Genomic DNA, 16413 nt, shown 5'->3' on the forward strand with positions numbered 1-16413 from the left:
TTCGCGAAGGCATGCTTCACAGTTCTGAGCGCAACACATCAGAAAAAGAATAATGACTAGTTTAGATGTTTTTTATCAGAACGTGCGAGGTCTTCGAACTAAGGCGACTGAATTTTTTGGTAATGTTCTGGCTTCTTGCTTTCTGTTAATAGCTATATCTGAAACTTGGTTGTGCCCTGATATTCTATCCACTGACTATTTTCCTCAAAATTACCATGTATATCGTAATGATCGTGCCTTAACTGGATGCAAACAAAAGGGGGGCGGGGTACTTCTCGCAGTTAACAAATCTCTCCCGTGTGTGCTACGTAGCGATATTGAAAACGCAGGTGAGTCTTTATGGGTCGAAATTCATATCTCTAAAACTGAAAAACTTCTAGTTGGTGTTTTTTACGTTCCTCCTGATGTAGTTCCTGACGCGTTCAATAAGTTAGTCTCCTCCATTGAACAGGTGCTCACTACTCATTGCGACCTCAAGGTCCTCCTCCTTGGAGATTTTAACGCTCCTGGCGTTCAGTGGAGCCACCTCAACTGTTCCCACTACAACCACCACTTTCAACAGAAGGGTAATAGGTTACTAGATTTTTCGTCTTTCACTTCCATGGCACAGCGTAATCACACAAAAAACTGCAGTGGAAACATTCTGGACCTGTGCTTTTCAAACTTCGATGGCGTTAATGTGTCGCGCTCTGATTGTGCTTTAGTAATACCCGACAAATATTATCCTCCTCTTTCTATTTCCTGTTGCCTTCCTACAATGCTCCACCGTTCTGTAATTTCAAGCAATGCGCAACCTCGCTACGCTTTCGCCCGGGGAGATTACGTTGGGCTGTATGGCTACTTTTCTGCTGCCCCTTGGTCAACAGTCATTGACCACTCTGATGTCAATGAACAAGTTGACCGTTTTACTGAGATTGTGCTTTTGGGTATGAAGAAATACATCCCGCAATATTTACCAAAGAAGTTCAAGTTCCCACACTGGTTTTCTTCTGAATTGCGGGATGCCCTGAAACTCAAAGAACGCGCGCACAGAAAGATGAAGCGCTCTGGTGCGAATCAGTTCGTTCAGGAGTTCCGGCGCCTACGTGCCCTATGCAAAATATTGCACAAACGTGATCATGCTTTGTACCAGGCGTCAGTTGAAGCTAAAGCAACTCATCAGCCGGGAGCCTTCTGGAAGTACATTCATTCTAGATCTAGTACAACGAAAGAATGTATTCGTCTACTGGATTCCAACGGCGATGAGGTTGCAGATGCGGCCGACTGCTTTGCTCGTCAGTTTTCTTCTTTGTTTGGGCTTAGCGGTGGTAGTGATGACGGCAGCGTCTCTTGTCACCAGGACGGTTACTCCGCTTGTTTCCAATTGGATGAGAACATCGTGCGGGCCAGCATCAAGCGGCTAAAGCCCTCGTTTTCTTCTGGGCCAGATGGTATTTCTGCTGAAATTCTAAAAACGTATGAAATATATTTGTTCCTGTGTTCACCTCAATATTTAATAACTGTCTCCGGTCTGACACGTACCCTCGATCATGGAAAATCTGTCGTGTATTCCCTGTTTTCAAGTCAGGCCCAAAAACCGACCCCATAAACTATAGGCCAGTGTCGCTTCTTTGTTCTGCCTCTAAAATATTCGAGTTATCTCTTCATAAGGTCTTGTCTTTCTCACTTAAACACGTCCTCATTCCTAATCAACATGGCTTCATGCGTGGTCGCTCAACTTCCACAAACCTCGCATGCTTCATGGAGCAGGCTGTCCCAGCAGTCATTGGTAGCAGCCAGCTTGATGCGGCCTACTGTGACATGAGCAAGGCCTTTGATGTAGTCAACCACTCGTTAATGCTTGCCAAGCTCATTCTGTTAGATGTTCACGCTTCCTTAGTGGGTCTTATACGTTGCTATCTCCAGGAGCGATATTGCTATGTAAGTGTTAATGGTCAAACATCATTTAGGTACAAAGCAACCAGTGGTGTACCCCAGGGGTCCGTTCTGGGCCCCCTTCTTTTTTCCATTTTCATTAACGATGTTGCTTCTGCCATTAAAAATTCTTTTTTGTTGTATGCTGATGATGTGAAAATCTTCAGAGAAGTGCGTAATGTTCTGGACTGTAATTCTCTTCAGGCTGATATCGTGTCATTCCATCGTTGGTGCACCAAAAACGACTTAATTTTGAACCCCTCAAAAACGAAGGTTGTTTCCTATAGTAGGAAAACTCAACAGCTGCAATACTCCTATAAAATAGCAAGCACTGCACTGCCGAGGGTGACCGAAATTCGGGACTTGGGAGTACTATTTGATTCTTCTCTGACTTTCTCTTCCCACGTTACACAAATTACCGGACGCTCTCTTCGATGTCTGGGTGCTGTCTGCAGGTATTCTAGAGAGTTTAAAAGTCCTCTTCCTTTCTTAAAGTTGTATTCGGCTCTGTGCTTACCTCTTCTCGAATACGGTTCTGTTGTTTGGAATGGAACTTGCAAGTCCAATAGTGACCGCATCGAAAGGGTTCAAAATAAGTTCCTTTATATCTTTAGGCACCGTTTCCGTCATGTACAAGAAGACGCAAACGGCAGCATGTCTTGTCTCCAAAGTATTCCTTCCCTTTGGTGTCGATGAATGAGAGCTGACATTATCTTTCTTTATAAACTTCTTCATGGTGATATTTTGTGTGATGACGTGGTTGCACTTATCAATGTCAACTTGCCGAACAAACTTTTCCGAAGATTTCGAACTTTCAGAACAGATGCTTTAAGTAAACGTTGCTCGTCCATCTGCAGAATAGAATGTGCATATAATGAATATTCCGATCGTCTTGATATATTCCAGAGCTCTTTGTCTTTGTTCTCTAATGAATTGAAAACTGTTGTAGCCTAAGTGCCTTTATGTCATTTATGTGCCGTATTTCTGTTCCGTATTTATTTTATGCAAATCATCATCTTGCTTGTTTGTTTTCCACTTTTCCTGATTTTGTGTTGCTTGAATTTCTGTCGGTTTAAGTGTCAGTGCTTGTAACGCTGAACTTCGTTTTTCCATTTTGAAATTTCCTAACATTTTGTTACAAAACCTTTGTTTTATGTGTATAATCTATCTCCGTCATGTGCATTGAGTATTTGCTTGTGTATTTTCAATTTTTCACGTGCCTTCAACGTTTTGCTGGCCGGGTGTCATGACTTCTTACACTAGGCTTCCTTTTTTTTGCTGTTTTGCTGTTTTGCTTTCTGGGATCTCTGTAACTATTTTTATCTTATTGTTTATTTCATATATATGGTTTTCTGTGTTGTGTTGTCTTGATTTTAGTTTGTTTTTATGAATGCTTGTATATGGTGTACCAGTACCAATACCCTAGGGTTGTTCCTGGGCACCAAAAATAAAGGTTGATTGATTGATTATTAATATTATTATTATTATTATTATTATTATTATTGTTATTACCAGGGTGGACCTTGCCTTGAAACGGCTGCCTTTTCAAGCCGTTTCAAGGCAAGGTCCACCCTGGTATGCTGCACAGCTCTGAAATAACTAACTGAAAATGATCAGCAAGTACAAGCGTTTCGACATATACTATCAAAACACTAGAGGTCTACGAACTAAGTCCTCTGACTTTATTAAAAATATTGTATGCTCTAAATTTTCTGCTGTTGTCATTACTGAAACCTGGCTGTCCGATGATATCTCGTCTTCCGACTATTTCCCTTCTAACTATTAAATCTTTAGAAGCGACAGAAAATTAACTGGAGCTAAACAAAAAGGTGGCGGGGTTCTCGTTGCCGTTGATCATTCAGTGCATTGCATGCCGCGTGCTGACCTCGAGACCCTAGACGAATCAGTCTGGCTTGAGGTAGGCCTCACGAAGGGCGAGAAGCTACTCGTCGGTGCATTCTATATATCCCAGGATGTATTACCTTCTGTATTTATTCGAACACTCCCATCCATAGAAAATGTCTCAAATGCACACTCCAACCATAAGCGCATTATACTTGGAGACTTCAACACCCCAGGTATTCGCTGAAACTGTCTTTCCTTTGAGCACAAAAACCATTATGCAGCGCAGAAATGCAGCATGCTATTAGATTTTCAATCGTTCACCTCCATGCAGCAGTTTTGCCGCATAGAAAACTCTTGTGGTAATGTTCTAGATGTGTGCTTCTCAAACTTAACAAACGTACAAGTGTGTGCCTCCGAAATATCCCTTGTGTACCTCGACAAGTTTCACCCCCCTCTTATTGTCTCTGTCTCGGTCACGACCCACCATCGCTCTGGTGGTGCTGACAATTGTGCAGTCCCACGATATGCTTTCAAGCGTGGAGATTATGCTGGGCTGTATCACGTTTATTCATCTGCTGAATGGTCTAGTGTTTTGGATGTCAATGTTGTTGACGAACCGGTTCGACGTTTCACTGAAATTGTCAGAAGGGGCATGGAAAAGTATATCCCTTGTTATAAGCCTGTTCCTTCCAAATTTGCCCACTGGTTTTCTAAAGAACTTCATAGTTCGCTTAAACTTAAGGACAGCGCCCACAAAAAGGCCAAGCGTTCTGGGCTTGACAAGTGGAAAGCGGAATTTAGTCGGTATCGCTCACTTTGTAAAATCCTCTACCGGCGTGACCACCAGCTCTATATAGAATCGTTAGAGGCTGCTGCGTCTCAGAAACCGGCTGAATTCAGGAGGTATGTACGTGGCCGTTCTAAGGCATCTAAAGAACACGTTAGCCTGCTTAATTCCGATGGTGAAGAGGTTGAAGATGTTGCCACCAGTTTTGCTCAGTACTTTCATTCTGTATTTCAACTGCCAGATGGCAACGACGAACGCCTATCGTTTAATAACTCTAAGTTTAACACACTTAGGTTGGATGAAAAAATTGTCAATGATAGCCTTCAACGGATGAAACCATCATTTTTCTGTGGTGCAAATGGAATTCCAGCAGCCGTCATGAAGGCTTACGGCAACATTTTTGTGCCTGTCTTAACTTCCATTTATATTAACTTCTTACTTTTAGGTAAATTTCCTTGTGCATGGAAGATCGCTCGAATTTTTCCAATATCTAAGTCTGGTGATAAGTCAGCCGTTTCTAACTATCGCCCGATCTCACTCCTTTGTGTCGCCTCAAAACTGTTTGAGTCAGCTCTGCACAAAGTTCTTGCAGCCTCTGTCAAGAACGTTGTGATACCAAATCAGCACGGCTTTTTCTCGGGTTGAACGACTGTCACTAATCTTGCAAGCTTTATGACACAGGCTTCGGCTTCAGTTTGTGAAAACGGCCAGTTGGAAGTTATTTATTTTGACCTCACTAAGGCGTTTGATGTGGTGAACCATCAGTTATTAATTAACAAGTTTGCTAAGTCCGGTGTAGACGCAAGCCTTGTTGCCTTGTTGTCCAACTATCTCCTTGACCGGTCCTTTTATGTAGATGTTGACTACAAAAAGTCCAGTGTTTACCCTGCAACAAGTGGTGTACCCCAGGGTTCCGTGCTGGGTCCATTATTGTTTTCTGTCTTTATCAATGATGTTTCAACAGTGTTAACAAACTCTTCTTTTCTTCTCTATGCTGATGATGTCAAGCTATTTAGGCACATTAGCGGTGTTCAGGACTGCTGTGCCTTGCAGAGGGATGTGTCGGAATTATCGGTCTGGTGCAGGAAAAACTGCCTAATTTTAAACCCCACTAAAACAAAGGTTGTCACCTACAGCCGGAAAACCCACCGTGTGCTGTTTTCTTACAGTATTGAGGGAGCTCCTCTGCAAAGGGTTCATGAGATTAGGGAACTAGGGGTGCTTTTCGACAGTACCTTCTCTTTTTCTCTTCATATTAGGCTCATCACCCCGCGAGCACTCTGAAGCCTTGGAAATGTGTGTCGGATTACAAAGGAATTCTCTTCTCCAGATCCATTTCTAATGCTATACAATGCAATATGTATACCACAGTTAGAATATGCTTCTGTTGCCTGGAACGGCATCTCCAAATCTAGTAGTGAATTATTAGAACGTGTGCAGAAGAAGTTTTTATCCATATATAGGCACCGTCATCACAATCACAGTTTTCATCCTGATTCTGAATTACCCATAGTCCCTTCCATCCCTTCCTTGAACTGCAGACGTATGCGTGCAGACTTTACATTTCTTCACGAAATTGCTCATGGCGACCTTTCTTGCGCAGACCTGCTTAACTGTTTAGAGTTTAGTGTACCACAAAGGCCCACCAGGTCTCATCGCCCGTTCTTGACCGCTGCGCGCAACCCCAATCATTCTCCTGTGCGCAGAATACAGAATTGTTACAACCGCTTCTTTGAACGCCTTGACATCTTTCAGAAATCCTTTACAATTTACCGTAGAGCGCTGTTGAATACAGTATGTTAAACACCTATGATATGTCTGTCGTTCTTTTTTTCTGGAATTTAGTTTCTGTGCGGTTGTGTCTATCCAACTGATAGTTGCCTATTTTTGAAACTGTTTACTGTCATTTGTTCGTCTTATCACTTGTCTCTACACTCTTGCCGTTGTTTTTGTTGTATTACTGTCAAACTTTGTTGCTATGCCTGTCGTGTGGCCTTTACGACAGGCAGAGCAACATAGGCATCTTCTTTGTTTATTTTTTACCTGTACCCAGGCTCCGCCTGTGCTTTATTTCTGTTATTTTCACTACTTCAATGTATGTGTGTCTTGTCGCTTGTTTGTTTCTTGCTATAAGTTTCTTGTATTTTGTGTATTTTTTATGTAACTACTCGTGCGCCAGCACTCAGGCCTCTGGCTGTTCCTGGGCACGTAAATAAACATGATTGATTGATTGATTGATTGATTGATTATTATATTATTATATTAGTATGCAAACATATTCGTTCCAGTGTTCACTTGAATGTTTAATAACTGTCTCCGGTCTGGCACGTTCCCTCGCTGATGGAAACTCTCTCGCGTATTCCCTGTATTCAAGTCAGGCCCAAAAACTGACGCCATAAACTATAGGCCAGTCTCGCTCCTTTGTTCTGCCTCTAAACTATTCGAGTTATCTCTTCATATGGTGTTGTCTTTCTCACTTAAACTCGTCCTCATTCCTAATCAACATGGCTTTTGCGTGGTCGTTCAACTTCCACAAACCTCGCGTGCTTCATGGAGCAGGCTGTCCCAGCAATCGTCGGTAGAAGCCGGCTTGATGTGTTCTACTGTGACATGAGCAAGGCATTTGATATAGTCAACCACTCGTTATTGCTTGCCAAGCTCATTCTGTTAGATGTCCAGGCTTCTTTGGTGGGTCTTATACGTTGCTATCTCCAGCAGCGATATTGCTATGTAAGTGTTAACGGTCAAACTTCATTTTGGTACAAAGCAACCAGTGGTGTACCCCAGGGATCTGTTCTGGGTCCCCTTCTTTTCTCCATTTTCATTAACGATGTTGCTCCTGTAATTCAAAATTCTTCTTTTTTGTTGTATGCTGATGATATGAAAATCTTTAGAGAAGTGCGCAATATTCATGACTGTAATTATCTTCATTCTGATATTGCGTCATTCCATCGTTTGTGCACCAAAAACGACCTAATTTTGAACCCCTCAAAAACGAAAGCTGTCTCCTATAGTAGAAAAACTCAACAGCTGCAATACTCTTATAAAATTGCAAGCACTGCATTGCCGAGGGTGACTGAAATTCGAGACTTGGGAGTACTATTTGATACTTCGCTGACTTTCTCTTCCCACGTTACACAAATTACCCGTCGCTCTCTTCGATGTCTGGGTGCTGTTTGCAGGTATTCTAGAGAGTTTAAAGGTCCTCTTCCTTTTTTAAAGTTGTATTCGGCTCTCTGCCTACCTCTTCTCGAATACGGCTCTGTTGTTTGGAATGGAACTTGCAAGTCCAATAGTGACCGTAACGAAAGAGTTCAAAATAGGTTCCTCTTTATCTTTAAGCACCGCTTCCGTCATGTGCTTGAAGACGCTAACGGCAGTGTGCCTTTTCACTAAAGTCTTCCTTCCCTTCGGTGTCGACGAATGCGAGCTGATATTATCTTTCTTTATAAACTTCTTCATGGGGATATTTTGTGTGACGACTTGGTTACACTTATAAATGTCAACTTGCCGAACAAACTTTTCCGAACATTTCGAACTTTTAGAACAGATGCTTTAAGTAGAAGACGCTCGTCCATCTGCAGAATACAATGTGCATATAATGAATATTCTGATCGTCTTGATATATTTCAGAGCTCTTTTTCTTTGTTCTCAAACGACTTAAAAACTGTTGTAGCTTAAGTGCCTTTATTCATTGCAAATTTATGTGCTGTATTTATTTTAGGCAAATCATGGTCTTGTTTGTTTGTTTTTCACATTTTCTGGTTTTGCGTTGCTTGAATTTCTGTAGGTTTGAGTGCCAGTGCTTGTAATGCTGAACTTCTTTCAAAGTTGAAACTTCCGAACATTTTGTTATAAAACCTTCGTGTTATGCGTATAACTTATCTCTGTCTAGTTCAGTGAGCATTTCCTGTTTTTCACGTGCCTTGAACATTTCGCTGTCCGAGTTTCATGGCTTGCAACGCTAGGTCTCCTGTTTCTTTTCTTTTCTTTTTTTGCTGTTTTCCTTTATGAGATTACTGTAACTATCTTTAATTTATTGTTTGTTTCATGCATATGGTTTTGTGTGTTGTGTTGTCCTGATTTTAGTTTGTTTTTATGTACGATTTGTATATGGTGTACCAGTACCAAGACCCTCGGGTTGTTCCTGGGCACCGAAAATAGAGGTTGATTGATTGATTGATTGATTGAATTATTGATTGATTGATTGATTATCCTAGTTCCAGTATTGACATGTATATTTCAAACTTCTCTCAAGTCTGGCAAGTTCCCCGCTCGATGGAAGAATGCTGTCCGAGTGTCATGGCTTGCAACGCTAGGTCTCCTGTTTCTTTTCTTTTCTTTTTTTTCTGTTTTGCTTTCTGAGATTACTGTAACTATCTTTACTTTATTGTTTCTTTCATGCATACGGTTTTGTGTGTTGTGTTGTCTTGATTTTAGTTTGTTTTTATGTACGATTTGTATATGGTGTACCAGTACCAAGACCCTAGGGTTGTTCCTGGACACCGAAAATAAAGGTTGATTGATTGATTGATTGATTATCCTAGTTCCAGTATTGACGTGTATATTTCAAACTTCTCTCAAGTATGGCAAGTTCCCCGCTCGATAGAAGAATGCAAGGGTTGTTCCTGTATTTAAGACAGGTTCAAAATTGGACCCCACGAACTACCGACCGAAATCTATTCTATGTGCTGCTTCTAAATTGTTTGAGTCAATACTGCATAAACTACTCACATTCAGTAAATATACCACATTAATACCTGAACAGCATGGTTTTTTCGCGGGCCGATCGACCACTACCAATCTCGTCAACTTCATGCTGCATGCTTCGGAAGCTGTGCAAGGGAGAGGTCAACTTGATGTAGTCTACTTTGATTTAAGCAAGTCTTTTGATGTCGTCTGCCACGAGCTCTTAGCCAAAAAACTATCTGAGCTTGATATACAACCATCCCTGATATCTCTTATATGCAATTATCTATGTGATAGGTCATGTTTCGTGCATGTAGATGGACAGTCTTCTCTTTCCTATGAGGTCACCAGTGGTGTCCCTCAGGGCTCAGTGCTCGGGCCACTTCTCTTCTCAATCTTTATAAATGATGTCGCGACAATATTTAATGATTGTAATTTTCTTTTATATGCCGATGATGTAAAAATATTTAAATCCGTTTCCAACTCTGCCAGCTGTTCCGCTCTCCAGAGAGCAATCTCGTCCTTCTCGCAGTGGTGCTCATGCAACAAACTCCTCATTAATACATCTAAAACTAAGGTAATGACATACGCAAGAAAGACTGAGAACATCTTGTTTCCCTATAAAATTAACGGTGAATTACTCCCACGTGTGGTAGAGGTTAATGACCTAGGCGTCACTTTTGACAGTAAACTGAGCTTCTCTCCACATATTCAGGCAATTACTCGTAGAGCTCTTCGATCGCTTGGCATTGTCTCTCGCCTGTCCAAGGAGTTCAAGGAGCCGCTTTCTCTTCTCAAGCTCTACACAACTATATGTCGTCCTCAGCTTGAATATGCATCTGTTGTCTGGAACAGCACGAGCAAAACAAACCGTAAGCTTGTAGAAAGGGTCCAAAATAAGTTCATATCTATCTTCAACCATCGCTTTGGCGATAGTAGTAATTATAACCCTGGATCGCCCTCTTCATTGACGCTATCATGCTTAACTTCCAGGCTGAACAAGGCGGATATTCTCTTCCTCTTTAAAATTATGCACGGCATAGTGTCTTGTGGTGAGCTGCTACAGCATGTTCGTCTTTATGTGCCGCAAAAGTGGACCAGGAAACATGATACCTTTTGCAACCCCAATTGTCTGCGTGTCTTGTGGCCTGTGTTCCGACTGCAATGCACGTACAATCGGTACTCGGATTACCTTGATATATTTAATGATTGCCCTACTCTGTTTCGCAAACATGTCTGTGAGTTTGTATTGGTGTAACTGCCAACTTCTTTTATTCTGCATTTGTCTTTTATCCTTGAGTTCATGCACTTAAATGACTTTCATTCCGCAACTTCAACATAAGCTATCCTTTTGTTTTTTTACCCTTTGTGTTTTGTATTTTATTTTGTATTTGAGAGATGTGTACATTATGTTTCGTGTGTTTCTGTTTCCGTGCGCCAGAACAAAGGCCCCCCCGGCTGTTCCTGGGCACGCAAATAAATGATTGATTGATTGATTATTATTTTTATTATTATTATTACCACCTAAACTAACACTCTCTCTGTCAGGGGAAAACAGAGCTTTCAAAATGACATCAACAAATCGCCCAGATTTGCTTTCAAAAGAGGTGACTACGTTGGCTTACACCGTGACTTATCCTCCATTGACTGGTCTCTGGTAACTGAAAAAACCAATGTTGATGACCAAGTAGATCAGCTTACGGAACTTATCTTAAGCAGTATGCGCAAATATATTCCACAATATACTCCTAAACTCCATAAATATCCCCCGTGGTTCTCGTCTGAACTTACAAGTGCTCTAAAGCGTAAAGATCGCGCACACAAAAAGCTTAAAAGCACTCCATCTCTCGAGCGCAAGAAAGAATTCCGATGCTTTCGAACTCTCTGTAAACGCCTATATAAACGGGATCACAGTTCATATATTGCACACTTGAAAAAACGCGCCTCTGACAGGCCGGCTGAGTTCTGGAAGTATGTACGCAAACGGTCTAACAAAAGTGAAGAGCCTTTAATACTACTGGACTCCAATAGAGCAGAACTACAAGCCGTCGCTGATTATTTTGCCACGCAGTTCTCTTCCGTTTATAAAGCCTCTGACTCTAGAACTACAATCGAACAACATTTGGAAATCAACACACCCAATGCTCTGTCGCCTGATGAAAATCTAATCAGCGAATGCATTAAGCGCTTGAAACCATCCTTGTCATGTGGTCCAGATGGTATTCCCTCAGCCATACTAAAAGCTTATAGCAGTTTATTGGTCCCAGTACTGACTAGCATATTTAATAAGTGTCTAATTACTTCCACATTTCCTAGCAGGTGGAAAATTGCTCGTGTTTTTCCAGTATTTAAGTCTGGCTCTAAAACTGGTGTCTCGAATTATCGGCCCATTTCTCTTCTCTGTGCCATGTCAAAGATTTTTGAGCTGGCCCATCACCACATACTGTCTTTTAGTGTGAAAAAAGCCTGCGCCAGCCTCTCTTTTCTCGTGGATGTTGTCACCGAGCTGCGCGAGGAGAACCGACTTCTGCGACGGGACAATGTGGCTGGGCTTGCCCATCAGGCTGCAATCGTCGCGTCCCTGCGTGAGGAGGTTCACTGTCTGCGAAGGGAGCTCGCGCGTCCCCCGCCTTCTCCGCCTGCTTCCCCGAAGCCTGTTAATCCTTTCATGCCGCCGGTGACGTCACCGCAGTCTGGTATCCCTACGAGGTCGTCGTTCGCTGAAGCCGCCGCCGGTGCAGCTGGTGAGCGTTCCCCCTTCCTGTCCTCTACCACCGCTTCGCCGTTCGTTGACCACCCCAGCAGTCAACCTGTTACGGCCTTGAGCACTTTGGTTTCCACGTCGGTCCACCGTCTTCCCCCGCCTCCTAGGTCCGACACTGCGTTTAATGGCCCGCCGACGAACTTGCAGAAGAAAAGGAGCCCTCCCCGCGTGGGTGCGTCGGAAGCTTCTCAGTTGGTTGTGGTACACCGACCACCGAGCTCCAGGGCCATCTTTGTTTCAAAACTGTCGGCTAACACCACATCTGCTCAACTGCTGGCCCACTTGTCAACTGTCCAAGTTACGCCATTGCCGTGCAAACTCCTTAGGACCAAGCACGACTCGTATTCTTCTTTTCGCGTAACTGTTAACGAGGAGTGTTTTAGGCGCCTGAGCGACCCGTCTATGTGGCCCAAAGGCTGCCTTTTCAAGCCGTTCCAAGGCAAGGTCCACCCTGGTATGCTGCACAGCTGTGAAATAACTGAAAATGATTAGTAAGCACGAGAGTCTCGACATATACTATCAAAACACTCGAGGTCTACGAACTAAGTCCTCTGAATTTATTAGAAATATTATATGCTATAAAGTTTCTGTTATGGTCATTAGTGAAACCTGGCTTTCCGATGATATCTCGTCTTCCGACTATTTCCCTTCTAACTATCAAATCTTTAGAAGCGACAGAAAATTAACTGGACCTAAACAAAAAGGTCGCGGGGTTCTCATTGCCGTTGATCATTCAGTGCAGTGCATGCGGCGTGCTGACCCCGAGACCCTAAACGAATCAGTCTGGCTTGAGGTAGGCCTCACGAGAGGCGAGAGGCTACTCATCGGTGCATTCTATATATCTCTGGTGTATTACCTTCTGAATTTAATCGAACACTCACATCCATAGAAAATGTCTCAAATCCACACTCCAACCATAAGCTCATTGTACCTGGGGACTTCAACACCCCAGGTATTCGCTGGAACAGTCTTTTCTTTGAGCACAAAAACCATTTTGCAGCGCAGGAATGCAGCATGCTATTATATTTTCAATCGTTCACCTCCATGCAGCAGTTTTGCCGCATAGAAAACTCTTGGGGTAATGTTCTAGATGTGTGCTTCTCAAACTAAAAAAAAACGTACAAGTGTGTGCCTCAGAAATATCCCTTGTGAACCCCGACAAGTTTCACCCCCCTCTTATGCTCTCTGTCTCGGTCGCGACCCAGCATCGCTCTGGCGGTGTTGACAATTATGCTGTCCCGCGATATGCTTTCAAGCGTGGCGATTATGCTGGGCTGTATCACTTTTATTCATCTGCTGAATGGTCTAGTGTTTTGGATGTCAATGATGTTGACGAACAGGTTCGACGTTTTACCGAAATCGTCAGAAGTGGCATGGAAAAGTACACCCCTTGTTATAAGCCTGTTCCTTCCGAATTTCCCCACTGGTTTTCTAAAGAACTTCGAAGTTCGCTTAAACTTAAGGACAGCGCCCACAAAAAGGCCAAGCGTTCTGGGTTTGACAAGTGGAAAGCGGAGTTTAGTCGGTATCGCTCACTTTGTAAAATCCTCTACCAGCGTGACCACCAGCTCTATATAGAATCGTTAGAGGCAGCTGCTTCTCAGAAACCGGCTGAATTCTGGAGGTATGTACGCGGCCGTTCTAAGCCGTCTAAAGAGCACGTTAACCTATTTACTTCCGATGGTGAAGAGGTTGAGGATGTTGCCACCAGTTTTGCTCAGTACTTCAATTCTGTCTTTCAACTGCCAGATGGCAACGACGAATGCCTGTCGTTTAATAACTGTAATTTTAACACACTTATGTTCGATGAAAAAATTGTCAATGATAGCCTTCAACGGATGAAACCATCATTTTCCTGTGGTGCTGATGGAATTCCAGCAGACCTCATGAAGGCTTACGGCAACATTTTTGTTCCTGTCTGAATTTCCATTTATAATAATTGCTTACTTTCAGGTAAATGTCCTTGTGCATGGAAGATCGCTCGAATTTTTTCAATTTTTAAGTCTGGTGATAAGTCAGCCGTTTCTAATTATCGCCCGATCTCACTCCTTTGTGGTGCCTCAAAACAGTTTGAGTCAGCTCTGCACAAAGTTCTTGCTGCTTGCGTCAAGAACGTTGTAATACCAAATCAGCAGAGCTTTTTCTCGGGTCGATCGAGGGTCACAAATCTTGCAAGCTTTATGACACAGGCTTCGGCTGGAGTTTGTGAAAACGGCCAGTTGGACGTTATTTATTTTGACCTCAGTAAGGCGTTTAATGTGGTGAACCATCAGTTATTAATTAACAAGCTTGCTAAGTCCGGTGTAGACGCAAGCCTTGTTGCCTTGTTGTCCAACTATCTCCTTGACCGGTCCTTTTATGTAGATGTTAACTACAAAAAGTCTAGTGTTTACCCTGCAAGAAGTGGTGTGCCCAAGGGTTCCGTGCTGGGTCCATTATTGTTTTCTGTCTTTATCAATGATGTGTCAACAGTGCTAACTAACTCTTCTTTTCTTCTCTATGCTTATGATGTCAAACTATTTAGGCACATTAGCGGTGTTCAGGACTGCTGTGCCTTGCAGAGGGATGTGTCGGAATTATCGGTCTGGAGCAGGAAAAACTGCCTAATTTTAAACCCCACTAAAACAAAGGTTGTCACCTACAACCGGAAAACCCACCGTCTGCTGTTTTCCTACAGTATTGAGGGAGCTCCTCTGCAAAGGGTTGAGGAGATTAGGGACCTAGGGGTGCTTTTCGACAGTACCCTCTCTTTTTCTCCTCATATTAGGCTCATCACCCGGCGAGCGCTCCGAAGTCTTGGAAATGTGTGTCGGATTAGAAAGGAATTCTTTTCTCCAGATCCATTTCTAATGCTATACAATGCAATATGTATACCACAGTTAGAATATGCTTCTGTTGCCTCGAACGGAATCTCCAAATCAAGTAGTAAATGAATAGAACGTGTGCAGAAGAAGGTTTTATTCATATTTAAGCACCGTCATCACAATCACAGTTTTCATCCTGATTCTGACTTACCCATAGTCCCTTCCATCCATTCCCTGAACTGCAGACGTATGCGTGCAGACCTTACATTTCTTCACAAAATTGTTCATGGTGACCTTTTTTGCGCAGACCTGCTTAACTGTTTAGAGTTTAGTGTACCACAAAGGCCCACCAGGTCGCATCGCCCGTTCTTGACCGCTGCGCGCTACTCCAATCATTCTCCTGTGCGCAGAATACAGAATTGTTACAACCGCTTCTTTGAACGTCTTGACATCTTTCAGAAATCCTTTACAATTTACCGTACAGCTCTGTTGAATACAGTATGTTAAACACCTATGATTTGTCTGTCGTTCTTTTTTTTCTGGAATTTGGTTTCTCTGCGGTTGTGTCTATCCAACTGATAGTTGCCTAATTTTGAAACTGTTTACTGTCATTTGTTCTTATCATTTGTCTCTACACTCTTGCCGTTGCTTTTGATGTATTACTGTCAAGCTTTGTTGCTCTGCCTGTCGTGTGGCCTTTACGACAGGCAGAGCAACATAGGCATCTTTTTTTATTTTTTACCTGTCCCCAGGCTCCGCCTGTGCTTTATTTCTGTCATTTTCAGTACTTCAATTTGTGTGTGTCTTGTCGCTTGTTTTTTTCTTGCTATATGTTTCTTGTATTTTATTTTAATGTAAGTACCCGTGCGCCAACACGCCGGCCTCTGGCTATTCCTGGGCACGTAAATAAACATGATTGATTGATTGATTGATTAATAATATTATTAATAATGCTCAGCCCGGTCTAACCAAATAAATGTTTGTCTCTGCTGCACTGGGGAGAAAGGGCTTTAGCTTTTGAATTGCCCTTCGGTATGGGGGAGAGTGCACGTAGGCTAAACTGTTATTTGGTCTGACAAGTTATCCACTAGATCTGGCCGCTCGTAAAAGCAACGCGTGAAGGAACAAAAAAATATTTTTTTCTTGAAAGAAAAGAAATTCTATCACGACGGACTGGGGCTCTGCGTGACTAGTAATTCTTCGTATATTTCGCGTTAGGTTAGTACAACATCAGCTAAAGAAGAAATTAAATTATGTAACTGCTTCTCGTTATTTACAAAATATTCTGCAGCGCGCAACAGCCGATTATAACTTAGATGCTTTCAGGCGGGTAAGTATCTATCAAAAGCGGTAATGTATTGGTCACAACCGAGACCAAGTACTGAAATCAACGTTTTTGAACGGCAAGACTGCAATCTGGGTTAAGTTTTTAGTTACACTCGAATCTATCAAAAAGCACGCAGGAATGTAGCCGGACTCTTCACCGCGCATTCACTCGGGTGAGGCTTCACCAAATGCGTATCCGCGCTTTTTACTGGCGACAATAAAGTGCGCATCTTATAAGCCGACCCAATCGTTTGCGGTAATGCGTGCGGTGTTCCCCTGAGATC

This window comes from Haemaphysalis longicornis, unplaced genomic scaffold (assembly GCF_048455015.1).
Source record: "Haemaphysalis longicornis isolate Haplotype H1 unplaced genomic scaffold, Haemaphysalis longicornis Haplotype H1 scaffold_39, whole genome shotgun sequence".
NCBI lineage: Eukaryota > Metazoa > Arthropoda > Arachnida > Ixodida > Ixodidae > Haemaphysalis > Haemaphysalis longicornis.